This window comes from Spodoptera frugiperda, chromosome 29 (genome assembly GCF_023101765.2).
Source record: "Spodoptera frugiperda isolate SF20-4 chromosome 29, AGI-APGP_CSIRO_Sfru_2.0, whole genome shotgun sequence".
Classification (NCBI taxonomy): domain Eukaryota; kingdom Metazoa; phylum Arthropoda; class Insecta; order Lepidoptera; family Noctuidae; genus Spodoptera; species Spodoptera frugiperda.
Window position 1 is genome coordinate 168,427 of NC_064240.1, and position 27,372 is coordinate 195,798.

Genomic DNA, 27,372 nt, shown 5'->3' on the forward strand with positions numbered 1-27,372 from the left:
ATGGAGTCACTTCAGTTAGTTCTTGGAATATTTTTTACTTGACCATGTCTACGCCGCGCCGCGGCCACAAGTTATTAATAGGTCGCAGGATGAGGTGTGCAAACTAAACTGGAATTATTTCGCGAACAATTGAAATTATCGCGGTTACCAGTTCAAATGTCTACATACCTAAATACGTTGTGAGTAACTCGTATTAATAAAACAATTACTAATTTTGATAAACTCTGTACCTATGGAGACGGATGAAAACAAGTGATGAGTGTACAACTACATGCTCTTAGTAAGTACATAATAATATAGTAATTTTGTCTATCTAGCAATAGTATGGTTCCTATTTATAGTGCTTTCTCGGTACATTGTGACTTCAGTATCGCTGTTCCAGTATGTGTACCTTAGATGAGATGTGTAAGAGTCCCGCGTGATGTAACGGCCACCGTGGACAAAGAACACTTGTGTGTTTAGTCACTGGCGCCGCTCACCGGGCGCGACTCCCGCGCCACCCGCCCGACCGCGCCGCCGCCAGCGAGGCAGCGGGCAGCGGGGCGGATTGGTTAGATCATTCGTTTTACAAGGTTTTGTCATTACACGCCTGTTACTAACTACCACTGATCTGTGACCCTGGCTGATGCTTATTTTTGGACTGAAAACAACTGCAAAAAAGCACGCTATTCTTTCGATCCGTTTATGTTTAATGTTTAAACTTTCATACTTTTTGTACAATGGTAACACCTTACACACGGTGCAGTGTCGTCCCTACAAAGATATTGAATATTATTTTTCTCGTCTTGTCGAATACTGAATACATTGTACTAGTACTGAACATAACACAGGGCGGAGCTGCCTATGTACCTACATACTGAAGACATTTGCTGCCACAGTTACAACATCTAGTTTAGAAATGTTGCTAATTAAGCCTCCATTTTAGGTACCACATTAACCACATCATTAGTAGAATATATACTTAATTATCATTTTGTACGTAAAACAATAGTTTATTTATATTTTATATAAAATAAGGTTATTTCCATATACAGCGAATTTCTCGGGAGTTCACCGCACATCGCCACAAGTGGGTGTTAGATAGCAGGACTGGTACAAACAACTGCTCTAGCTAATTACATATTACACAGCAGCGCGCACGCACCGCTGATAATACAATCATGGACGACTAGCTACATGTTTACGTACCTATGTATGTAATCAAGACGTATTTCCCAACGTCATGACATCATTTGGAGACAAGAATAACTCGACGCGTGATAATAGTTATGTTTGTGTTACGTGATCCTGAAGCCATTGTCACTCACGTCAGTGATGGTGCCTACTTTGTATGTTAACCAAAGCTCGAGTTCTTCAGTAGTTATTCTTCATTGTTTATTCTAATTTTACAACATTGCTAACGTCAGCTAGTTTAAGACTTACTATACCAAGAGTGTACCTATAATAAGCGGGGAGCCAGTGGATGCAGGTGGCGGCTTGTCGTTCTACGTGGAGGTTTAAGGGAGAGGCCTTTGTTCAACAGTGGACGTCTTCTGGCTGATGATGATGATGATACTAAGAGTTTTTCTAAAAGTTATGGCTAAATAGAAACCCAATCATTGATATTTTGTCATTTTATTTTAAAAGTAACAACTATACACAATCTACACTTTTTTTATGATACACGCCGGTAATCTAGCAGACGTATTACCTGATAGTAAGCAATCGCCGCCGCCCATGGACACTTGAAACACCAGAGGCGTTACGAGTGCGTTGCCGGCTTTTTGGGAGTTAGGAATTTAAGGGTTGTTGTTCGGGAATCGGGGATTGGGAAGATTGGGAAGGGGTAATTGGGCCTCCGGTAACCTCACTCACACAACGAAACACAACGCAAACATTGTTTCACGTCGGTTTTCTGTGAGGCCGTGGTATCACTCCGGTTGAGCCGGCCCATTCGTGCCGAAGCATGGCTCTCCCACACTTATTGGGTATGGCTACATGGCTATCCTACAAAATGCTGCACTTGGATTGACTTTTAAACTTTCAAACTTAGAAGGTCAGGGATGATGTCCAGGTTCCATGAATCTTGGAGCACAGTTCTTGGTTACTGAATTGATGTATTGTGCAATTCTATTTATAGAAAATTGATTCGTGTAATCTGTTAACAGTTAGTAACCGCAGGCGACGGATGCGCGTCGTCAACCGCCGAGGCCTGCGCATGAGTTATATGTGCTCTCATAAATATTCCTCGTTATCCAATTGTAGCTGCACTCCATTGGATGGGATACACGCATCACGTTACAATGTAACCAAATAACGGATCAAGTGCAGTGTATGGATACGAATATACTCTGTCCGCGATACGATTGCTTTTTGTTTTGAAGGAGCAGTAACATAACTGGCCAAAAATTTGCCCTATCACCATCGCAATCAGCTGAAGAATATATTTAAAGGAGTTATAATCGTTTATACGATTATTATTACCGGATAATCCCGGTAAATATGTAGACAGATCACCTGATGGTAAGCAATGGCAACCGCCCATGGACACCCGAACACCAGAGGCGTTACAAGTACGTTGCCGGCCTTTTGAGGGTTAGGAATTTAAGGGTTGTTGGGGAATGGGGGATTGGTAATTTTCCGATAAAAAAGTTTGGGGTTAACACGTTTTAAACATTAGATAACGAAAGACCTTTGTTTTCAGGTTTGTAAAATAGTCAGCACAAAGTGTTACTCCTAACTAAAAATCTTAACTAAGTCGTATAGCAGTTACAAGTAACTGGGAGGGCGAAGTTGGGACTCGACATGAATACGTGCAATCAGTTTGAGTCTCCTACTAATCAATTGGATCGACGACACACTAGTTCTAGTACATGAGAGTACGTCACGGAGGGTAAACTAACCTGGACATGTTGGACGAACGAACGTGGATAGGTAAGAAGAAAGAATAGGTAGAAGAAAAAGAAGAACCAGAGACATTCTCGTAACGGTTGAATTATAATGAAGTGTAAAGGTACAAAATATTTAAATAATAAAATGTTTTTTACACGGAAATGTGAATACATATTGACATAGGTATAGGATATACATTTATGGTACACAAAGGTACCTACCTTCCTATATACAATACATATTTAACGGTTAGTTTGTTAACGAGTATTTCACGGTTAAATACTTATATGGAGTACATATAAGTATGTAGGTACATCGTTTACCTCCTTTTACCAAGTATTTTAAACTAATTAGGAGGACGGTATGTAGTTGTTTTCTACACAATTACGAATCACCTAAAGTTAGTAGGTGTTAGTAAATTAAATATACCTAGTGACCACAAGATACTGGCTGAGTCACGGCTCTTGGTCATTTTGTTTAAATATTATTGTAAAGCAGTGTTTGTGGTTGAACGAGGAAGATTCTTCGCTAAATAAATACAATCGACTAATTGGTGTTATCCGCTAATGTCACTCGTTTTACCTAAATAGCTTTATGAAAACACCTAAGTAGGTACCAGCCTGTTTCTGAGTGTTACACTATTGTTATTGCTAAATTATATCGTTTATTACGTATGTTAATTTATTTTACACAGTTTGGTAGGTTTCATGAAAATTATGAATTTGTTGAACTGAATAATGTTCCTGTATTCAAATATTTACTTTAAGAATAAAAAAAGATAAAGTACCTAATTTACCATTTGTAATTAATTAGAAATTTCCGTTAGAATAAATATATTGTGAGTCACTTCATGCAAGAACTAAACAATAGTTAATTTTTTCGTATGAGAACATTGGGCAGCGTGATCGATACTGCAACAAATACAGGGGCACAACAATACGAGTACTAGGGCAGCAATCAATACAACCAATAAATAAGCACACACAAAGTTATCGCGACGGCGATCGATTGTTGCATAATGTTGGAGGGTAGAACAGTTCAAGGAATATTCTATGTACCCGCATACATACAAATGGTACCTGCACACTACCACTAGCTAAGTAATAAGTAGCAGCCCTGGGAGCCGTGCCTATTGACTCGATTATATTTCGCAAGTATTTCTCTACAGTCATCAACAAAGGTGGCCATACTTACCCATTAGGAAGGGGATCTTCCCGAATCTTCGAGGCAACATTTGGTTCCGTACAAAGGTGGTTACTATGACCGCTCGCCCGTAACTCTGCGGATTAATTAAATTCTCTTCACACACACACACACACACATGCGGACCAGATCTTAACCTGCTCTGTTTTGAATTACTTACTTCATAGTTGAGATTTATTGGTGCAGTTTCTCGAAATATATTGATCTATTGCTTAGATTGAGACTAGTGTGTGTCTTGTTATTGTTAGTAAGTAATGCTTGGAGTACAACCATGAGCTACCACCTTTTTTTTTTGACGGGGGAAAATCATCCAATGACTTCTCCCGCCTTGGGCGAGGCGAGAGGGAGTGTCAGACTCTTACTGACTAAAAACCACCCCGTTCCTTCTCCTGCTTTTCGAGCCGGAGCCCCGGTAAACCCGCTAGGTAGTCCGCAGCTCCGGATGAGCTACCACCTACAAGTAAGAATTACTACGAAGTTATCCCGAACACAATCCAAGAACCGTGGGATGTGTCTCAGAAACTTCTTAAACGAACTTTCGCTCGCAACCCTTTAACGGATTCCAAAACCGTGCAGGCAAGTTTAAATTGAATGTAAATGTTGGAACAATAATCGTACAGGCTAAACCGCTGTATCTATTTGCGTACGATTAGTTGATTGGAAGAGGCCGGCTCGCCTTGTAACTTGTCTTCACCGATGCTTTGGAAATAGAAACCGTACTTAGCCAACTTCGTCCGCTCCTTCGGACGCACTCGGAGGAAACACGGCTGCGGTTTATCTGGACCGTCTCGACTTTACTTGATGTTCCTATATCAGGTTTATAAAACAAAGTAATTTATAAAATACTAAATATGGCTTCTTATTCTTTGTAGATGGGACAGTCCCCGCTTTCCTCTATCGCCGCAATGTCTAGCATAACAAGTTCCAGGGACTCCCGACCACTGTCAACACATCGTGGCAATTCAATAACAGTGTAATTGTTACGAAACAAAAACAATACAGCGCATTAGTTATTTAACCAGGAAAATCCTAATATACACAGCGTAGGTAAACAAACAGTGTTACACCACTTAAATACCGCGACACGTCATGTTGGCGTTGCAATGAAATAAATAACTCTCTTGTTATATTCGTGGGTTTTCTTACATTACCTTAAATTAATTATGGAGTTGAAATATTTTCCCTTGGGAATTACAGAGCGCTTGTTTGTCTTTACCTGTGCAAATCCGAGTAGGTATACTCACGTGGACAGTAAAGTAATGCGATAGATTGTGTCGCAGCGTGTTTGGCGCCGAGTGCGTGCGCCGGTCAAAGGGCAAACACAGCGGATAGTTGCGAAGCCCGCAACCACTTTGGAAGTAGAACTTAGCGGCAACTGTGCGATCTATTTGCGTCGAGCGGTCGCGCGCTAATCCTGCGCATCGTAAACTACGTGGATTTTATCAGCCCCTAGGATTTGTAGCACAACTATTATTGGATGCTTGAGCTCTTGTCTATACTTAGTGCTACGAGGTGCAAATTAATTCGAGCTCGGGATCGGCTTATTGTTTTATGGGATTTGTTGTGTCTGTCTGTGTGCACGACTCACGACTGCACGGGGAACTACTGGATTCATATTTGGTTTTGTTTTTGTTATGTTTTGAGTTGCAGTAACTTGTTCTATCTACATCTGATACTTTAGATATTGGAAAAGTACCTGTATCGAATAAAATATTATTTTTTTACTTTTACTTTTTGACACTTTGTATCAAACTGTGTTTCACAACTCAAGTGACAATTTTGAGAGCCCTACAAAAAAAAATTGATGTCAGTATCGAACCCGCGACTTACTTAGTTAAGTCTAGCAGCATGATGTTCTTTATGTGAATCTTCTATCAGTAGATTGACAACTTATCTATATTCACATAATGTGATAGTGATATTATTAATAGTTATGTCATTTACTTGACTGTCTACATCCTCATTACAACGCAGTTCCCAGCACTTGGCAGATCTCCTCAAAATAATTCAATTGGACAAACATAAAAGTCGTGAGTACGGCGGCCCGTGTGATATTTGTGTTGGGATTTGTTGATTACTGTCAAGTGGGAGGGTGGTGAGGTCCAGCCACCCGCCGGGAGGGGGGGGGGGGGCAGGGTGGGGTGGTCACTCGCTTACCTAAGACGAGCCGCGGAGTTTAAACACCTCGTGCCAGCCCTGACTTACCAATGTTACTGCAAACCTAGTATAACTTTACTATACATGGTGCTGTAATATTCTCATTAGTTACTGCTGGTTACTTTTTTATCGAATGTACTAGTTTCGACAGTGTTCTATGACAAAATATTATTGGCTGCTTGTCTGCTTTTCTACAATAAGAAATTCCAGCGAACTTTGAATATGGTATTTTTGATTGTATTCTTTGTTACATGACTCAAATCAAGGTAACAGTAGGACGAGTATTAATATGAAATATCTTCTTAATAGTTAATCTTTTATTCCAAGTTTTCCTGAATCTACTAAGACAAGTAGATCCGTGTCATGGTTGTACAAATAGCATCGCGTAAGAGTAAAATATTAATGATTATCCATAGACACCGAATTTCTAAATGAAATCATAGGTGGGTACTTATAAGAATTATAAATTCAAAACAGAGTTGTAGACATGAAACACTAAGAAACTCAGCCTGTATATAATTCAGCAATCCCCTTAAGGGTGGCGCACACACGGCGCTCGAAACTTTACGCAAATAACCGTCCCCCCCGGGGGGGGGGGGGTCAGTGAGAACAATTCCTTAATAGTGTATAAGTCGGCGCTGGGCAGCCGCGCCGCGAATTACTGTCAAATTTACACCGGCCAGCGCCTGGACGTGCGAGTGTTACGACGCGGGCGAGGGACTTTAATGTGCAACGTCTTGAGGCCCGTGTAATTAGTGACACACACACACACACACACACTGCTGGCCAAGACATGCTCGATGAGGAGATAACGTGTTAGCACTATGTTCCCCTTGTTTTAGAGAGGTGCAAGTGCTTTTTGATTGTCGTTCTAAAGTTTATTACTTAACACACAGGTCTGCTACAGGGATGTATAGATATTAGTTGCATGTGCACTATAATATGTACCTAATGAGAGTTTTGTAATGTAAGGAAGTTCAAGGAAAAGAAAATAACTTTAAAATCAAATCTGGTTGGTATTTTTATTACGAGCATGTTGTCACAATAGCAGCAGGTTCTGAAAATGTCCTCACACGAAGGGTCCATTGTCGTGTGCCTTTTAACCCTCCATCACCGACCTTGGGGGTTGTTTGTCAAAGCGCCGGAAGTGGTCTACGGGACCTGGCCGCGCACGGTACTTCCGGCCGCCCACTGCCAGTAGACATGCGACGCGTTGTAGGTTCCGGTGTCAGTTCTGGGAAGTAAGGGAAACTTTAATATTTTGGAGCATAACGTGGATCAGTTGATGATTACGTTAACTTGACAGATGCAAGAACATATCATTGCAGTTCCACATATAATTTAGTACAAATTGGTGAAGAATGTGTTTCATGCAGTCTGTAGTCTTTGTTGCTGACACACAAAGGCCCACGACATCGGTGTAATTAAAATAACTTTAACTTAAGTCATGATTAACTTACACTTGCTAGTTGGCCGCCCGCGCTCGTATGGTGATGTCACCTAAAACTGGTCCGTCTTAGGCGATTTCCTGCGAATAACGCGAGGGTCACACAACCCCAGGCGAAACACACGCTCCACGCTGAAACAACGGAAAATATGCCTTATTTGAATGTAAATAAGACTGGTGTTTAGTGTAAGACGGAGTACCGGTTTGTAGTAATGTTGTAATTAGAGCGAGCGGGCACAAAAGACAGGTCAAAGGGCCGGAAGCTGACCGCGCGGCTTGCGCACTTCCGCACTGTGTCACGAACGATGTCTTTGGTCGGAAAAGCCTGACTTCTCGTTTGAGGGTTGGCTCTTAAGGGGCACAAGTACAAACTGTTTAATGTTGACTCCGTTGTACGTTAATATTTACTTAACGGCACAATATACCTACACCTACGTAACATAGGTAAATATGTATTATATAATATGACAGTTGCGACTAAACTCTAGTACAGGCTTATTTTACGAATACTTGAACTGTAAAAAACCTCTTAAATTTCAATCAAATTGTAGAACAGTAAGCTTGAACAAATGTGAAGTGGTCACCTTTGGTAACCCTCTCCGCGTATTAATTAGCATCATCCCCAGCAGGTGGGAGGTAGCAGCAGCAGGCCATTACGTGCCGCGTGGCTGAGCAAAGCAGATCAAAGCAGGCCCTTCAATCGCTGCGCTAATTGGCTTGACCGACTACTCCGCGGCTTAAGATGCCGCTACGAGACATGTATTTTATTTTATTACCAACCACTTTCAAAATTACAGCAACATATACATGTGTAATTCAGTTCTATATCGTCTTGTTAATACGTTAAAAGATCGCGTCTCATGCCATTACTTTCTAAAAGGATTCTAATTTTAGATCTCTCCGGCTATGAATAGACTGCTTCATATTTTCGCGTGGGCGTCATTAAATGAGTTGTAGGGATTACTCAAATAGATGAGCTGTATGTCGACGTTTTGCTACGGAACAATAACATCGTGGGAAGGATAGGTAGGTGGAAGAGATGCGGAGGATATTTTTATACATAATTATGTAAACATTTACACCTTTTGGGACGTTGGAGCACCATTTTAGGTGTCTTGAATTATGACAACTTGAAAAAGCCAGACAAAAAGTTTTTCATAATTTTAGTCTGTCTGTCGCGGCGTATCGTGGAGAGTCCTCGCCGGGCTCAGCCGGGATGAAATAATTTTAATTGAGAGCAAGTCGTGCAGACGGCAACTAAGGCGGCTGCGACTGTCGGCCGCAACTTTCGTGGCCACACACAACTTTCAACGTTTAAAAAAGTTTCTGAAATCTGGTGTGCCACTTGTGTTTGTGGTCGAGAACGATTTTATTGCTTAGATACAAGTTTGTCTGCGAGTTAAACTGTGATATTTCTCATTTCATTTGAAATAAATTCAACTGTGTTACTTTCCACCTAAAACTAAACTAAAAATGGTTAACATTTTCTTAAAAAGCCGTAAAACCAAAGAAGCTCTACAATAATGTGATATCAAATGAATCGACAATGAGTCAGTACAAAATTCTCAGTGGTTTTACAACGGAAACTGAAATTAAATAATAAAGTAATCGTTACATTATATTCCCCCGAGTTAGCAGCCAGTTAGTGGGCGGCTGATCATGTGCTAAGAATATATCGCTAACAATGGAGGCACCTCCTGCCGAGGAAAGTTTTGATTGAAAGAAGAGGAATCAAAGCCATCAATATACGGAACGTGTTTCCGATACCGAACACGTTTACTATTCATAAACATGGAGCCGGGGAGCAACTCTATCTACACTAGTGACGAAATGTAATCTGTCAGTTATATTATGATTGGAGTATAATTTACAAATATAAAGCTTACAATTAATGTTAAAAGTCATGTATATACACACTACTCGAGTTCCGATATTGTATTTCTGTGTTCAAATGTAAATCTTCTGCATTTAACAAATACATGCCAGCCATCAGTCAAACAATTAATTAACTTGCAGGTAGTAAACACATCAGGTGTACCTATACCTGAAATATGCTAGTATTAATTGGGATCACAACAATAGTACGTTCGCCTATCGATATGAGATTAATCAGGCGGCAAGATAAGTGCGGCGCCATGTTGCTGGCCGCGAAATATGCTATGTAAATAATGATGACAGCGCGATATATCGGCCGCGGCGCTGCACGGCCGCTGCCCACCACACCGCGCCGCGCCGGCTGATTGGAAGATGCTCTGTAAACAGCCTGCTACAATGTGATGTATGCCCGCCATTTGTTTCTACCTAATACTATATGAAGTTTGGTCAGTAGCTTGTCAGAATGCCTATAAAATATGAGAGCAGTGATTTTTTGTAGGTTATACCTACGTAAGTATTCATGTTCTGTTCACCACATAAATTAAATTCGCAATATTATTATATCCTATAACAGGAATCTTTATAATTTCTTGCTGTGAACTGCACATGCGTGCTGTATTACAGCGTGGTACTGCTGTATAGGATGCAGTTCTCAGTGGCCACAACTTCTCCGTACAAAACAATACGTAAATAAAACTGTGCTGACTTTGTCGGGACTGTTAAAGATTCCAATCATAAATTAAAAGCTAAATGTCCGTTATACGATCTACTGCTTTCTGTCTCCCCATAAATACGTATACTTAAAATATTTCTATCAACCTGCCGTTGTCCTCACTCCGCACCTCGTGCTCTATGAATTATTCAGACACTAGTGATGTCGCCCGGCCGCGCTCGCCGTGACATTTGAATAAGATCAACTTTTTGCAAGAGATGTTTCTTTAAGTGGCGGCGAGTATTGTTTGAAATTCATGTCTCCTTCATCACGCCCCGACTGATTCTTTGTTACTTCGTGGACTCGTAACATTTTAATGTGGACTTCGCTTGGATAGATTGAGAACGTCAAATGGAGTAACGGCACTGTCTACACATTTTCTATTCTCTTATTGAGTTTTGGTTTAAAGTTTAGAAATATTTGACATCTTATAAACAAAGCTTTTTGCTTCTCAAACCCTTTTTAGAATTGAACCCAAACATCTTCAGAGCCCAGTTTTTTAGCACCATATGTGGGCCATAAACAAGTGGTTGCTTTCACCGGTCCTCCCGCGAAGGGCCGCACAAACAAACAGACAAGGTGACGGAAGGCCGCCCTCGTGTTTATGGACAATGTTTGCGTTGCTTTTTTGGAAAACTCACATTTGTCGCCGAGGTAAATATTGGGACCATTTTTGACAAGTCAATACGTGTCTCGTTTTATGTGAGGCCTTATTTATTTGTATAGGTGAGTATGGAAAAGTAAAATCGTGCTGCACTCGTCTTGTCCTTCTTGTATAACATAAGTACTAGAGTTTTAAGGAAATAAAAATTATGCAGTTTTATTCATTACTTAAAATTAAAAGAAGAAGAAATAAACTATCGTAGGAAAAAGATGATGATAATTGTGTCAGTCGTTCAACACTAGTATATAGTTACATCGTAGTGGTAAATAAACAATCTCTTATGCAAGTCGTCACACTAGCCAGTGTTTACACGGCACCGGGCACACCTCGCACGGCCGCGCGCCGCGCGCCGCTCCTACAAACAAACCTCGCGCCAGGTGGACGCACGCAGCCGGAACTCGCTGTTTACACCACTTTTATGGCCATCACTAACATCGAACACCTTCCACGGATGTGCAAGGGCAGGGTTAAAATAGCTCACGGAGATTTCGTATAAACAACATCTCCCTAGTGCTGATGGCGACTAAGTTTTGTTCAAACAATAATTTACGCTTAAATGCTGATCTCAGACGCAATACTTGGGCCACACTAACGAGCCGACTACAAGTTTGTCTGACAATAAACCCCTCAAAACTCGTAATGAAGACTGAGCTTATCGAGGAGTCTCGGATAAGACAAGGTGTCGACGAAATCCTCCGCGGCCGCACATAAATCTCCTCGCGGAGGAGTACGGAGGAGTAGGAACTTCGCAAATTGCGCATTTACAATTCGCGTCATACGCGGCGTCGGGAGGCCTAAGCCGACGCGCGCGCCGGACTCAGCCAAACTGATATTTATGGTCGAAACGCACCTCTCTCGCTCTCAAATTATAAATACATGTTTTGGCTGAACTTCGAACTACCTTAAAGTGGGGTTAGCGATGATTTTGCAGGATTTGACGTTGGAAAATGTAGTTTACGTTGGAAATTGGCTTAGACTGGGTGGTTTGTGTTGTTCAAGTTTATCTTTATGTCAATATTTAAAAATAATAGTTCGTAGCAACTTATTGAAGACTATTATTAATGATAAGCAGTAACCCTAACACTTGGATGATGTTTCGTAATGTTAACAGTATCTAATAATGTTCACTTAACATTCCCCCTCGCACGTGAATCTCACGAAAACCTTTTAAGAGTCAAGAAGAAAAATCACCAGCTTTATGACAGCATTCGTAGCAAATTTGCCTACGGAAAAATTAAATGTACGGCCATTACTCTCAACCCTCTAATATCGGGAGGTACGAGTGCTGCTGCTGCTGTAGGTAGGCGTAGTACTGGAGGCGATCGCGTTCACTTAGCGCTTGCAATAAATCTTGTGCCGTGCAAACGTTCGTTAAATGAGAGGTGCCCGATGCATTACGGGACATCAAGGCGCTCTTCACGAATCATTAGGGGCGCGCGTTTTGAAAAATGCTCCCGGTACTAAAATAGACATTATGTAAAGTGCCACAATTACCGTGGTGACTTGTGAAAAAGTTGTGAGCCGTACTCTCGACGCTCTGATCTGTGCCAGGGATGCCGACTCCGATCTGATTGTTCTCTCTGTCTTCAAGCCATTTTATGGAACTTGGAAGATTTGAGTGAAATTTACGAATAAGTTCTATACTACTTATTTGTTTATTACACCATGTTGGTGTCACATTTAACATTCGAAAACATGTATAATAAAAGTTCTTAATATTTAAAACATGTGTAAAATAGTTAATCTTACAAAGTATTGACGCTCCCCCTATCATTGAAGCAAAAAGCACGAGTGACACACAATTTGCAATCTTACATTTGGTGGAAAGAATAGTAGGCGGCATCAATAAATTGTGTTTTATTGTCGTGCAGGAGGCAGCCGCAGCCCTGCTAGGTGGCGGTGGCGGAACACGTAAGACGTCATTTAGCGTTCGGAATTAACATAAATAATAACGCCGTCACCGCTCCGCGCCCCTGCCCCGATATTGCGTCATTTGGCGTGCCCTTTATAGCCGCACAACACTTAACTCCAAATAAAAAAGTGTTTTATAAAACTTGGATTACGTGCCGCGGCGATGCTTGCCGTTTATTGTTTTGGAGTCATTTTCATATTTTTGAATTGCAAACCTCAACTCTCACTTCGCTTCGGTGTTACAATAACGTACCAAGAGAAAAGAAATCAGTAGGTCGCTGAATGTTTTAATTCAAAGCTTTGTTACAGTTAAATTATGAAAATTATTTATACATACATATTTTTAGAGATGATTTATTTATTTAGTTCTTCATACATATAAACTTGTACACAAGATGGTGTTAATGCCGGAGCAGTTTCTACTAGCCAAACCTTTGCTAGGTGCACGAAGCAACTAAAGAAAAACTAAAAGTAGCAAAATACAATATACTTACTTACACAATTATATACTAATACATATTTAAATAATATAATAAACATATGGAATTTAAAAAAGTAAATGCTTAATGTGAAAAGCTATCAAATAAAGAAATCCTTAAAATATCTAAAGAATCCACTCCACAGTTTCCGTTTGAGAGGAAGTGAGAATTTTTAATAACAACAAAAAGATACAAAGCTCCCATTACATTTTTATTACTAGTGAAGACGTAAGAAAGCGGACATTTGTCTCGCGCCCGTTTTTTTGGCCTGCAGTGTAAGCACCACGTACTTTGCATCACAATCGTCTGCTGGAGGAGAGACCTTTTTACTTGTGTTTTAATGTTTTAATTTCAGCAACAAATAATTTTTAATAGTGGTGTAAGGAACGGTGGGACATTTGCATGGCCGCCGCCTTCATAAAGTCGCTGTAAAAAAATATTACGTGCGGCGATGGCGCTCACTGCTTTTATTGTAGTTATTAAGGAATACATTACGGTCGAATGTCATTTGGAAAGGATTTACTCGAAGTAACGTACTCAGTGGACGGAGCCTCCGTCACAATTGGAAAATAGTATGTAACTTTTAAATAGTTATTTATATGTATAAGTAATATTGAACAGCAAATCATTTTCAAACCACTAAACAATATGTAAAAAATAAGCGTTTTTCCTCAATAAGACTGGTGTAAATAACAGAGGTACATTGTCAGCACCCTTTGTAGAAGCAACAGAAGGTGTAGGCGGGTGTCGCCGCCAGCCTCCGCCATAAATATGCAGCAAGGTGCGCCGCCGCAACATGACTTACGGCGTGTAACCCCAGGCCCCACCACACCATGGCCCCACGGTTTTTACCAGATTAATCTCTCCGCGGTAAAAGTGGTAACTGTTCCACATGTGGCCTTCAAGATTCGTCATGTTTTACGGCTGCGGTGAATGTGTTTTAAATATATGATTTACTGATATTAGCTGTGAGATTTATTTATATCATATAGATGTTGCTGTACCTACTATCGGTTGCATAGTCAAGTATATTTTCTAAGAGCGCGTGCATCAAATTTGAAAAAAAAAAACATATTGGCCTTGTTTTTCTTAGTTACTTAACAAATTATTAGAATAGTAAGAAAAATTATACAACAGTAGGATTATCTCATATAGTACAATTTTCTCTCCAATTTCCAGTTCAGTGTTACCAAATTCCCGTCTCCTTGTACAACAATGTGAGGGCCGCTATAAATCAAAGTGTAGCTCCTTATAAACATATTTCGTGTGTCTTCTCCGTTTCAAATTCTTTTGTTTTATAATAATATCGCACTGCTTGAGTAATCTCTCACGAGGCGCCATCAATTTCACTAAAATATTTTGATAGCTCGCGATGACAGCAGCTATGCGAGTAGACACTGCGCACACTACTGTCATGTGATTGGCTGCAATTTGTTTGTTCAATGTTTTATTCTGTTTTTCCATTTTTTGTCTCGTTATTCAGATTTTCTTAAAGTTTTGTTTTTAGTAAAATCTGATTTGCAAAGACTGCTTTGTCAGTGAATGGAGTTATATGACCTATTTGTATTGTTATTTGACTTTCTAGTAAATTGGTTCACGCCTACAAAGATACGTGTGTGACTCCAAAATAATACTCCGTCACCCAACTGAAAATAATTCCATCACACGTATTACCTGATTCACATAGCAACACAAGAAACCTTTGGCCAACATTTTCAATTTGAATGTTGTGCATAGAAATCTTGGCAATGTCTCGGAGGGTCAGGTCGGGCGGAAGGTGGCGACAGGTTGGGCCCGGGGGGTCAGAGGTCCGGTTAAGTGGGCCCCGTGAATTATTCGACGTAATTATACAGCGGCGACTTAACACGCGGCCAGGCCACGCGTTCCGACTGGGAGACTTGATGCCGATGGAATAGTTCTGGTACAATTGATGATTACTTTTGAAATATTTTGAATATTTGCTAAAAGATAAGTGTGGTTGTTTCATTGAATGAATGATCGAATAAGGTGGAAAAATCATTGAATGTACATTATGACAACATTTATTCTGCAAGGTTACTGCATGACTAAAAAGAAATTGATTATCAAAATTTCCAGTACAATTCTGATAACTTTACATATTATACAGTTTGCCTAGTTTTAACGTTAACGTTTAGTAAGACAGTATCGTTTAAGCTGCACTGGTCGAGCTCCCCCAATCGGAACACTATGAACAACAACACAAGAAGGCGAAGTCACAACTTTTCGGCGGCGGACTGCCGTCTTAGATTAAATTAACATTAGGTACAACTATTCGAGGGCCCGTAGGGCGCCATTGTGCGCAGCCTCCTCGGACGGCGGCCGGCGTCTTGCCCCGTGCTCCACGGAATCCTAATCTAGACACACGGCAGTGTGTCCGCCAAGTTCGAGAAAAAACCGACACACCGGCCGTGGGTTATATTACACGAACCATTTCGGGCCAATTCGACCCACCTATAACTCAAAATCTATTTTATCTACGCATATGAAATTTCTAGTATCTGTCGAGATCTACTTACTTATCTAAAATACAAAATTTCATTAATGTAACTATTGTAGGTCTTGAGATATTGACGTCAGAAAATCGCTATTTTTACTATACACTCACTGACTGACTCACTCATCAAAAACCTAGACCACTTCCAATGGTCGTATTGACTTGAAATTTGGCATGGAGGTAGGTCTTTAGGTCAAGGTAAAGGAAAAAATCTGAAAATGGCCAAGTGTGAGTCGGTTTTAAAAATAATGAAGGTGTAAATTCATACGCCTAAGGAACTAAAACAAAAAAATTATCTATATCTTCCAATGGTCGTACCGACCTAAAATTCGTTACTAAGGTTTGTATTTAGTCAAAGTAAAGTAAAATAAGAAAAAAAGAAAATAAACCTTACAAAAATAAATGAAATCCCACCCAAAACATAAATGTGAAAGGCTGCCAAGTTCGATAATATTGGAATGCTTCGCCTATAAAATAAGTGAGATCTAAATAAGTACCAAGTTCCATACACAGACCTCAATAAAAATGATATAACTTGGCAAGTTTTAATAGAAAATTATTTGACTCATTGCGTTTAGTAGGTTTATAACAAAGTGTGTGAAAACTTGCCAACTTGTTATATCATTTTTAACTGAGGTCTGTGTATGGAACTTGGTACTTATTTAGATCTCACTTCTTTTATAGGCGAAGCATTCCAATATTATCGAACTTGGCAGCCTTTCACATTTATGTTTTGGGGGGATTAAAATTACAACATGTAAATACTCGGAAACGTCTCAGAACTTGTCCGATGTTTGTTTAAAAACGTTTCAATTGTTTCGTATTTATTGTTCTCTGAATATTCCACCTTCGTGTTTGCACTCGCTTTGTCTACAACTTGTGAACTTTGTGTGCTCGTGTGTGACTTCAGGTTGCTGCCGAGTTGCAATTGTATTGTATGCGACGTATGGCAATTAAATAATGTATGAGATGAGTACGTGGCTTTAGTTAGTCGTACAGTATCGAGTACCCGTGGTTTTGTATAAAGATTGCAGTGCGTGTACGTAAAATCTGCAAGACAAACACATCGGTTTATCTGACCCTAGTTAATGACAATAAACACAGTGTCCACTAATTCTGATCCCTTAAGTTTAGGCCGAACGCATACATCTTCTTAATTTAATAATTTCCGAGCGTTTAGTCGTGGGCCGGTCATATTTGTCTTGGTCTCAAATCCTGTGTAGCATTAATCCGGAATGTTGTTGGTGTTGTCCCGGCCGGTCCCTTGTCGTGGACACCGCTGTGGGGTGGCCGCGCACCGGGCGACACTCGGACACGGGTGCCGGACATAACACTATTAATTCTACTTGTGAGTTTCAATTTATAATTTGAATTATTGATTATGGTTACCGAAACGGTAATGGCTTAAACTGTTGGCTTTACGTGGGGTTATTCTGTACTGCTAAAACCCTTTACTTTATATTTCGTACTAGTCCGAAGAGATTTTACTCCATGTATATGTTTTATATAGGTGTCATGTAATGAACCTAGACATATTTAGATTTCAAGTAAGCACCTCAATACATCACCTAATTCAAGAGAACAACAATCCTTGGACAAACAAACAAGCCGGTATTTGTATCGAAACCAAAAACAAGTGTATGAAAACAAAAGTGCCGTAAGCAGGAGACAGTAGCCAGCGATGTGATGGTGCACAATTTGTGTAACAGTTTCCTTAAGTGATGCCGGCGACATCTAGAAGTCACTTAGCATAAGTGGCGAGTTACCTGAATACAAGGATCTGCCACTACTGGAAGTGGTAGCGAGAAACATGTTTAATGATTTCGTTGATTATCGTGTGTATGAAATATTGTTATTAAGCCGGCTCTCTCATAATAAATTTACCAAAGAGTTTCCTTGAAACTTTGAACACCGTCCATGGTTTTAGTTATTTTGAACACCGTTCAAACGCCGTGTTTGAACGGTGTTCAAAGTTATCGTCATATTACTTGTCGTTTTATACCTTTATATGTTTTCTGGTTTCTTAGATAGCCAGTAAGATGTTGCCAGCGATCTAACTTTATTCAGTCAATGGTACCAGAATCCTACAATCTCTAAGAAAGCCTCTTCAATCGCATCTAACTCCACAACGCGAAGACAACAACAGTCGTTACATAAATAATAATCGTTGAGGGGACACAACACAACACCGTGTTTACCTCAGCACGGCGGCGCAAATAAAAATGTATCGCTCTCGCATTATTCACGACACTACAACTTGTGTCACGACACTCACGACACTACACTCTAGTTGGAATTCATATTGGACCATAAAGAAGGACGTGCGAGCCACATAACCACATGCGTAGGTACGCGTGCGATATGAGATATACTATTAAAAGAACAATTTCAAGAAAACGTTTGTTCTCATGGAAAAGTAATCTGCTTTCAGTGACCTGTAGTTTATCTCAGTCACTAGTTGATGTTTTAGGTTACAATACACATACTACGATGTTATAACATAAATAACATTTTAACGTCAGTCGTAACTGCAACAAGTTATATTACACAGCATAATAAACCACTACAAAATGAAGAAGAGGTCTCCCTAAGCCCGAGACAGCAGTTTACTTTGCGGATTAGTAAATATTTTTGTAAGAAAATCAATTGAGTTGAGGGCCAATAATCTGCATGAGCCGTGGAGCGCGCATTCCGCAGCTTCCAACTATGCTGAATATTTTTAATCAATACAAATTAGGTTGAGCCGCGAGCCACCAGCCTCGGGCGCCCGATACACGCGGCCCGCACGCTGCTACCACTATCTCATTGCTGGACAAAATATCTTTACCCTCATCTTCGAGTAGTTTTTGTCTTAGATATTTTTTTTCTGCCTGTGACATTTTAAATTATGTGACATTTAATCGTTAGTTTCTTCTTCAGTATAAGTTATGATGACCAGAGAAACTAACTTAATTTTCATGTTTAAAACATGATTGTAGCAGTCTCATGTTGGTTCAAAAATAGAGTACTATATACCTTTTCTAATCATTAAATTAGATTCACTTATTACTTATGTACCGAGTCTTAGTATTGACTAAAAACCTACTAAAGTTTAAAAAAAAGTTTTAAAAATATTTTAAAACTAATTTTATCCAGAAGTTTATATGTTGGGCGCACTGTGTGAGTGAATGTGCATACGATACCGGAACATCTCGGGATAAAGTTAGTTAACAAGCAAGATATTGATCTATTGAGCGGAGCCCGCAGGTATAAGTCGGCTGATTTAGACAACGATCTGCATTCCTCCCGCCATCGATACACAGCGCCCTCTACACTGTAGTGTAGATACAATAACATTGAGACAACACGCCGTGTTTGTCTTAGGAAATGTATTTGTGTGTTGTTGTAGTCAATTGCTTACCTACTTGTTAACTTGTTTCCTCTGAATACGTGATGTCTTACGTATTAGCGTAGCAGTATTGATGTCGACTAATAATTTCTTGCCGATAAAGTGTTGATGAGGTATGAATGAGTGAGAAATATTTTGTGTCAATTTTGTAAGACGCGATGGGAAAACTATTATTTCTACTACGAATGTTTTTTTTTTTACTTTGGCAAGCCGACTCGAGCCTCCACTTAGACAAGGTACTCAGAATAAGACATGTAGCCATATAATATGGCAATGGCACCAGTTGGCGGGTCGTGGCGAGCCAGTTAAATGGCAGTCTTGTGTCAGGCGAGTTGGTGGTAAATAAAAAAGTGGCAAGTTGTCCGTCCTCGCGCGGCCGCTCCCTGCTAAGTGAGATGCGGTGAGACACAGCGCCGCGCCACGCATGTAAGGTGGCTTTACTACTGAACTGCATGAGCCTAGACTGCAGTACTTTATTCAGTGATTACTATCTACAATTACACTGACATTTATATTTATGAAGTATCTACAGACAATCCCACAACACATAATAGGTACTTCGTAGTAAATTGTAACAAATTGCGCAGTATCTACACCTACTTACAATCACACTGGACTTAGGTGTGTGCACACAATCATAGTGTGTAGTGATTGCACAGATCGAGTGAAGTGTGTCAGTGCGACAGTATCGCACGGCGCCGGACGGGCCGGACCGCCGCGCTGCCGCACGCACCGGACGCGTCGGACGTCCGGCAGATAACGCGCGCACAGGTTGCTGCTGATTATATTCATAGTTAATTATGTAATGTAGCAGAACTACACTGATAGCCCACTTTATATCTTTAGTTAGCAATGTAAGCCTATGTAATGCCCGTTTGCCAAAGATTCGAACTAACTTTACGGTTTAACGGTTCTCAATCCTACTGTTAATCAATTGATCAATCAAAATGTTCATGAAACATGTGTAGGCGCAGAAATGCACGTTAACATAATTACAATAATTTTGTAATGATACTTTTCGAAAACAAGCCATTTCAATGTTACAAATCCGACGTGATTGTACATAACGCTTGACAATATTTCAATGAGTATTTCAGTTAGTACGAATTCTCAGTATGCACATAGAGCCACTTAAATAACGCACTTAGCCGCGAGTTAGAGCAAGTTTATTCCAACTCTACGTAGAGCTGGCTAAGTTCGGTTAAGTAGAGGACAGCACTGCCCAAGGCGACTCTACATGTAACTCTACATACATGTAACTCTACGTACATTTCGGTACATGGCTTTTGTTTTAAAGGACCTCAGAGTGTGGGACACTCGTAGTTTGGGAACGTTAGTGTTTTGTTACTTCATTTGTATTTCAACTTCTTATAACTTTCAAAATCTGGGCTAATATTTGTACAATTTTGTTAAAAACTCAGCGCATTGTCTTATGCTGGGGCCACACTAATGGAATATGCCATTGATTTTGAAAACAAATGTACGATTATGAACTTTAAATGTTCGTACAAACATCAATTATCGCCATAATCAAATGGCATATTTCATTAGTGTGGCCCCAGCATTAAAAAGTCGACAATCAAAATCATCATCATATGTAAGTTAAAAGATGTTGCATCACATTTAGTCTTCAGGAGTTACTTGCAAATCATTCTATATTTGAGATTTTCCAATGAATAGAATAAATCAGTGTCTGATCACATTTAAAGAATTTTCTCGACATATTGGACAAAAAGTCACGATTGCATGTCGATTGGAGAAAAGGGAAGAATACTTAAGATTAAGATTTAGTCCACAATATGAAGTCAGCCACATTGTGTAGTTACACCAACATTCAAACAATAACTCCCGAATCATAACATTCGTTGAAGGCTGGGCTGTATCAATTGTTCGGTGGTTGTAATAAATTCGTGACTGCAAGGGGTGGAAACTACCAGTCATTGTGATGTACTCGAGGGGAACAAGTTGCTTTTTATTGTGGAGGGTAGTTTGGGAGGTATACACTCTTAGAACGCGAACGGATGAGGAGTCACTTCGATGTGGGAGGTAATTAATTTTAAAATGAAGTTTCTAAAACCAAAGTCAGCGATGCAAGAGAAATTCATACTGTTTCGTTAGCTCAGTCCACGAGACTGATATTAATTGATACATAATTATTATGAACATAGAAATCATTAATGAATTTTCCAATTATTTCAATAGTTTTTAAATTCACGCTATTTTCGTATTCCACTTTAAATTATATGAGAGTATTTTTTACTCTACAAGTCAAGTAGTCTCTACATAATGCCGTAGTAGGCAGTCCCTTTCATAAACTGCAACACATTTTTATGTACCTGTTAAGTAAAATTACTTTAATCACCACAAATGTGAAATATTTTACACACAATAAACAGTAAAGACAGTAATGAATGACTAAAATTAATACAATGTTCCTCTCAGTGCCCCCTCAGGTCCAAAGCAGTATATCACAATACAAGGTGTAAACTTAACAACTTCTCAAATAGTTATAATGATACGCTAATGTGGGTAGGGGGGGGCGGATGTCCTCCCCCCGCGGGTGGGAGTGTGGGAGTGGGTGGTATCCTGCGTGTGCCGGAAACGCACGGAACTGTGCCCGAGTGGGACTCCTCGGACCACAGTAACGTCTTCAAGTAGACACAGAAACATATAGAAAGGTCATGGAGTATACTTAGTTCAAACAATTTACACAGTCTTGTAATTACAACTAAGTAGGTAGGCTACATACGTAAATAACCTGTGCAAGTAATTACTTTTAAATCTTTATCCATAATCGGATTTCCGGAACCATATTTCAATAATGTTAATGAGACCTGTCGAGTTTAGCTGTCGCTTTTTTTGAGACCCAAGTTTAGCTGTCACCCATTAATGATGGCGGTTTAATAACCCATCCGTCAAATTATTACCGAAAATGTTAATTTCCAGTAAACCATGAATACATTCATTTCACAACGAAGTTACGTGTACCTATCTGTTTAATGTATGACGGGGGCGGTGTACAAGTTGTCTATCTCTATTTGTTGGTAACTGAAACTAGTTGCGGAGTTATTCGCGCACCTACACTCGCTATAAATATCACTTAACTTGGGTACTCTCACCGGAGTCACCCGTCGATACACTCTCACTCAGTCAAACATACAGAAGGTCCAGTGAAACACAATACATACATCAGAAACAAGACTATAATACTGTACTTATGTAATTAATTAAAAACTATATAAATTAGTGTCTATGCGTTTTCTTCAAAAAAATGCTAATATTTGGTGGCATAATTGTCGTATTATTAGTGGCTAAGACATTGTTTTTACAAAAACCTTTACGTAAATTTGAAACTTACATACACCAACTGTGGCCACTAGTTCCTAACTAGCTATTTACGGCGAAAAATATCTAATTTATAGAAATATGAATATTGTTCTGACTGCAACTTCTGTATACGTATGTACACGTGTATGAAGTGGACCTTCTCGAAGGTGGTGCTGCGATATGCTAATGCCTGAGGAAACGGCAGAAGTTAGACAATAACCGTTGAGATTAGTCGGCCGGGCCGCGGCCCGAGGTGGGCTGTAAACAATACTACACACAAATTGAATATTAAGAAACGGTGGGCTGGTGTTGTGTCTGTTTGTATCTATCGTGTTTTAATCGAACGATCAGATCTTTAATGTTACTGATTTTATATTTTAATTAATCAGAAATACAATCAATTAGACAGAAATACAGAAATAAAATAGTTTGGATATAGATATGTAAATATTGTTCTCTTATACATAAGTATTTGTCGTTTCTTAAAATATAAATGTATATCTCAATACCGCGGCCGCTCCTCACTGTCACCTAAAGAAAAATGTACAATTTTATCGCGTCTTTTATTTGTTTACGAGCTCCAATTTTTCACCACTAATCCTTTGGTTGGCCAAGAGATTAGCACAACAGGGGTTGTATTTTTTAAGAAACAATATCGACAACAATGGCCCGACAGTCAGCCGACAATAAAAGAAAAAGCAATTAGGATGTTTTGTTTGTCACCACTAAAGACGCGATCTGCGAACATTTTTCATTTTTAATCTGTTGTGTTGTAATTGTTTTCTTGATGACGTCATTGTCGTTTATCGAGACTTGTTCACGGTTGACGGAGAATGAATGTGCCGTTTGTAAGTGTTGAGACAAAGGAGATGATTCTTGTACGCTCCGCCCCGCGCCCGCGCCTGCCGCCCGCGTCCGCCGCCGCTGATGACACGGTGTGCTACTCAATCATGCTGGCGACACTTTGTTGCAGTTTCATACCTACTGAAGTACTCATCAACATCGTTAGGTGTCTATAACAATGTGTTAATTTTAACTGTGACTTCAGTGACTACTAACAGCTGACATCTCAGTTAACACTTCTATCGAACAAATTAGAGATCAATAGCAAGTAAACCTAAAGTATTGTTTTAGTTATGTTTAATTACGCTCTATTCTTCACAAATATAAGACAATTTCAGACTATTTCTCAGCTCACTTTGCTCAGCGGAATAGAAAATAAAAAATACTTCAAAGAAAAATGAGAGTTGATGTGGAACAGAGCCGCGTTCCTAAGCTAGTATTTTAATAAGTTAGGTGCACATCATATATTAAAATACCTCTTGAAAATAAAAGTAGAGTCTGTCATGAATAATATTCCGATGATAAAACATATTAACATATAGAGGCTGAATACAAATCGGCTCATTTGTTCTACACTCCCAGTAATGTAGTACTTTAAAATTCTGAATATTTAGTACTTATTTTTCGATGTCTTCAACCTAAGTTTTATGAGACGTTTTATGTTTCTAAAAAATTAGATGAAAAACTGTTTGTATGATAAATGTATGGAAAAGTTAATATTTTGACTTGATATGCAGAGCTGAAACATATTGGTGCGACACTCGTATACAGAATGCATGCTGTTAGGTTTGTTTTATCATCAGTGGCAGAATACAAATATTTTGTATCGAAACTTCGTAAAATTCCGTACTTATCCATGAACCTATGATCGTTAAATTCAAATCCCAACATCAAAGTGTTACCCGAACATATTGGGAAGTGCATGTGTCCCGCGGCCATAAATCGCGCACTACACGTTACTCTGTGTGGCCGTATAAACAGGCGCGCGCTGCCAGGTAACTCGGTGTTTACACCCGCTTTATATCTCCGCGCGCACTTCCAGCCACTTCATTGTACCCACACTTTGTATTCCCTTCCCAGTATTGTGGTAAATGGAAATCTTTTTCGTGGAAATGCAGTTGTCGGATTTTCCAGGTAGTTGCACATAACAATGTTTGCAGGCTGCAGCAGCTGTTCGTTACTCGGCTGGCTTTTACATATTCTGAAAGACGAGGTGTTGCACAATGTTAGTGCGGTGGAAGTACATTATAACGTGTTTTAGGAAACTTTTCAAATAAATACGTCAAGACTCGAGCCGTAAACGTTTAAAGCCAACACATTACAATGCCTGAACGTGCGCGTGTACTCGTCGCACCTTAAATCTCGCCGCGTATAAATAAACACACAATTACCGAAAGGTACATCACAAAGTAGAGCACAGTACGACACAATAAATCCTCATATAATCACTGCATTGTATTTTAGTAAATCGTACTAAAGTATTTTGTATTTGGGATCGTTTAAATGACCCCATAAATACACGTAAACGATTCGCAACAAAGAGATGTCGCTGGAGTGCCGCCGGATCCGAACAATAAATCTGCTGCAGCACAAACAAGAAATAACTTTCACGGCTGAAAATATCAAATGTAAAATGTAAATTTAACTACCTAATACGGGCTTAAGCCGTACGAAACTGCGCTTTAAAGCGCTGTTTATTTGATATTTGAGTGTTGTTTTTATGTTAGTGTCGTTGGTTCGGCAAATAAAAACGTCTGGTGTGGAGGATGCAGCCTCGGTTATGAATGGCCTATGAGCTCCAACGCGCCGCGCACAGACCATGCACGTGTTATTAGCGCAGACCTGACACCGCACACATCGGGACCCGGGGGCCAACGAATACAACTGGAAGAGTGGCACATTGCAATTACTATATAAAAATTTAAAAGATAACTAAGTCTTATTTGATATTGAATAAAACCAAAAATATTACTTATACCGATGTATGAAATATTTTATCTTGAAACAGTCACTTAACTTTTTGCTTTAATGGGTGTTGGTGTTACCTATGTTCCATTTACCTTACTCATTTAGAGTTTAACCATTTTAAAGTGGGCACTTAAGTGTTTGTACCTACTTAGCCTTATTCGAATTGTCTAGTCTCCTCCGCCTAGTTAGTCTACATGGAGTGTCTCTTAGGTAGCGTTGCATCGCAGGCAGTTTGCTTGATATAAGGCACGTCGCCGCCCGTTATTACTCCAACCTACTTATTTATAATTGTCGTTCCATCCACCATCTTACGCTGACCTCCCGACCTCTGCCCACGTCGAACATATCCACCTCCATGGGGACACTTATATGAGATATGGGGTTTCAAGTTATGGTGGTGGAGATATGGCCAAGGGTAAGCTTTCAAGAGTAGCCAGGGAGGTCGGCGCGGGCTATTTAGTTCTCTTTCAGAGAGTACAGTGACTATTAGTGCGACCTTTATTGCGTTAGCCCGTACCGCCCGTACCGCCTGTACCGCCTGCACGGGTGACGCATCGTTATGATCTTATGTTTATTTATGATCTCTTATATTATTCGTAGAGAGGAATAATTTGACTTGTTTCATATTGGTGGCAGTTCTAAATGTGTACGAGACATTATTTGTCTCGTTACCTATTCAAATAAACATTACGTATTGCCTACAATTTTAAAGCCACAAACATAATAATACAGAAAAAGAACATAATCAGATTATTCAGTAGAGTTATCCAACCAAATAGTTTGCAGTTATTTTCCTTTTTTTTTTACTTTTCTTCAACTAGAGAGGTTAAGACCGTAGTTACATACCGTGTCGATTTAGTAGGCTGTATGTATGTAGCGGCACAGCGCAGAGAATTAACTAGCGCGGCTAAGTAGGCTTGGCAGCACACAGCGGCGCGGGCTGATCTACACGCACTCTGTGACGACCCCCGCAGAGATACATTTCAAAAGTTACAGCTATACACAGGTTGTTGTTTTAAAAAATTGCCTTCGTTCTCCTTTATTCATAATGTTTTCCATAAAAGTTCTGTCCGTCAGTCCATGGGTGATGTTGATTACGTAACATCAGGTGGTCTGATTGTCCTACTATCCCATAAAATAGAAGTGGTGTACGTTGTGAGCGATCTTTATCAGATAAAAATGATATTAATAAATGGGTGTTCTGTATTACCTGATCTATTTCCTAATCGAAACAATTAGTTGGGATACTAGATACTTTAAATCAGAATTACAATTAATGTTGCAAGAAGAATTAAATAGAATTAGTGAAACACGCTATAAGTGTGGATTCAACACTTAATAAAATAGAGGCATTTGGAAGTGTCGCAGCAAGGCCTGCACCGAGGAGTGCGCAGCAGGAGACCAGGTCTAAGTGTTGTCACAACTGGAGGAGGTCCAGGCATCACAGGCACTAAGCCAGAAGTTCTATTCCTTGCAAACATTAGTACATTACTAACTATGAAATTGTTACTACTGGTGTGCTGGTACATTTCGGTTACACGGTGTATGTGATATTTTGGGTTATACTTAAACTGATTACTATATAAATTAAAATATAAATAAAGAGAAGAAGGAACTTTTATATCGATATCTGATACGGAATGTAGTTTCACACTTTGCTTTTGAATTCGACTTCTATGTATTGTCTGTTTATGAGCGTTGTTTAAATTATAAATTGCTGTTATGAGAATAAAATAAAATACTGCAGCTAGTTGTTGTCCGTGAGTTATAGTTCAATAACTCATTGAAATGCAGCAGAATTTTATCATAAATCATTTCTATCTTGTGATGCTTTATCCTACACTATGGGAGGTGCCGCCGATCGATTTGCTTTAAAACTTCCACCCATGTTCCACTGAAGCACGTTTTTTTCTCACAAAACCTAATAAAATCTTATCGTAATTGGTTTTCCAACTTGGATCTTTTTATTTACTCAATAAACTTCACAAAGCTTATGTTCGGAGGCAAAATAT

General features: G+C 39.6%; 1 long non-coding RNA gene across 2 annotated transcripts in view; it reads right to left on the reverse strand.

Moving 5' to 3' along the window:
* Positions 1-7,235: 7,235 nt before the first annotated feature.
* Positions 7,236-27,372, reverse strand: part of LOC126912731 (uncharacterized) — a 79,644-nt gene continuing 59,507 nt past the window's right edge. For both annotated transcript variants that reach the window (XR_007707398.1, XR_007707397.1), the window contains exons 2-3: positions 7,692-7,810; positions 7,236-7,465 (exon numbers count right to left, since the gene is read on the reverse strand). This is a non-coding gene — a long non-coding RNA (uncharacterized LOC126912731). The remainder of the gene's footprint in view (positions 7,466-7,691; positions 7,811-27,372) is intronic.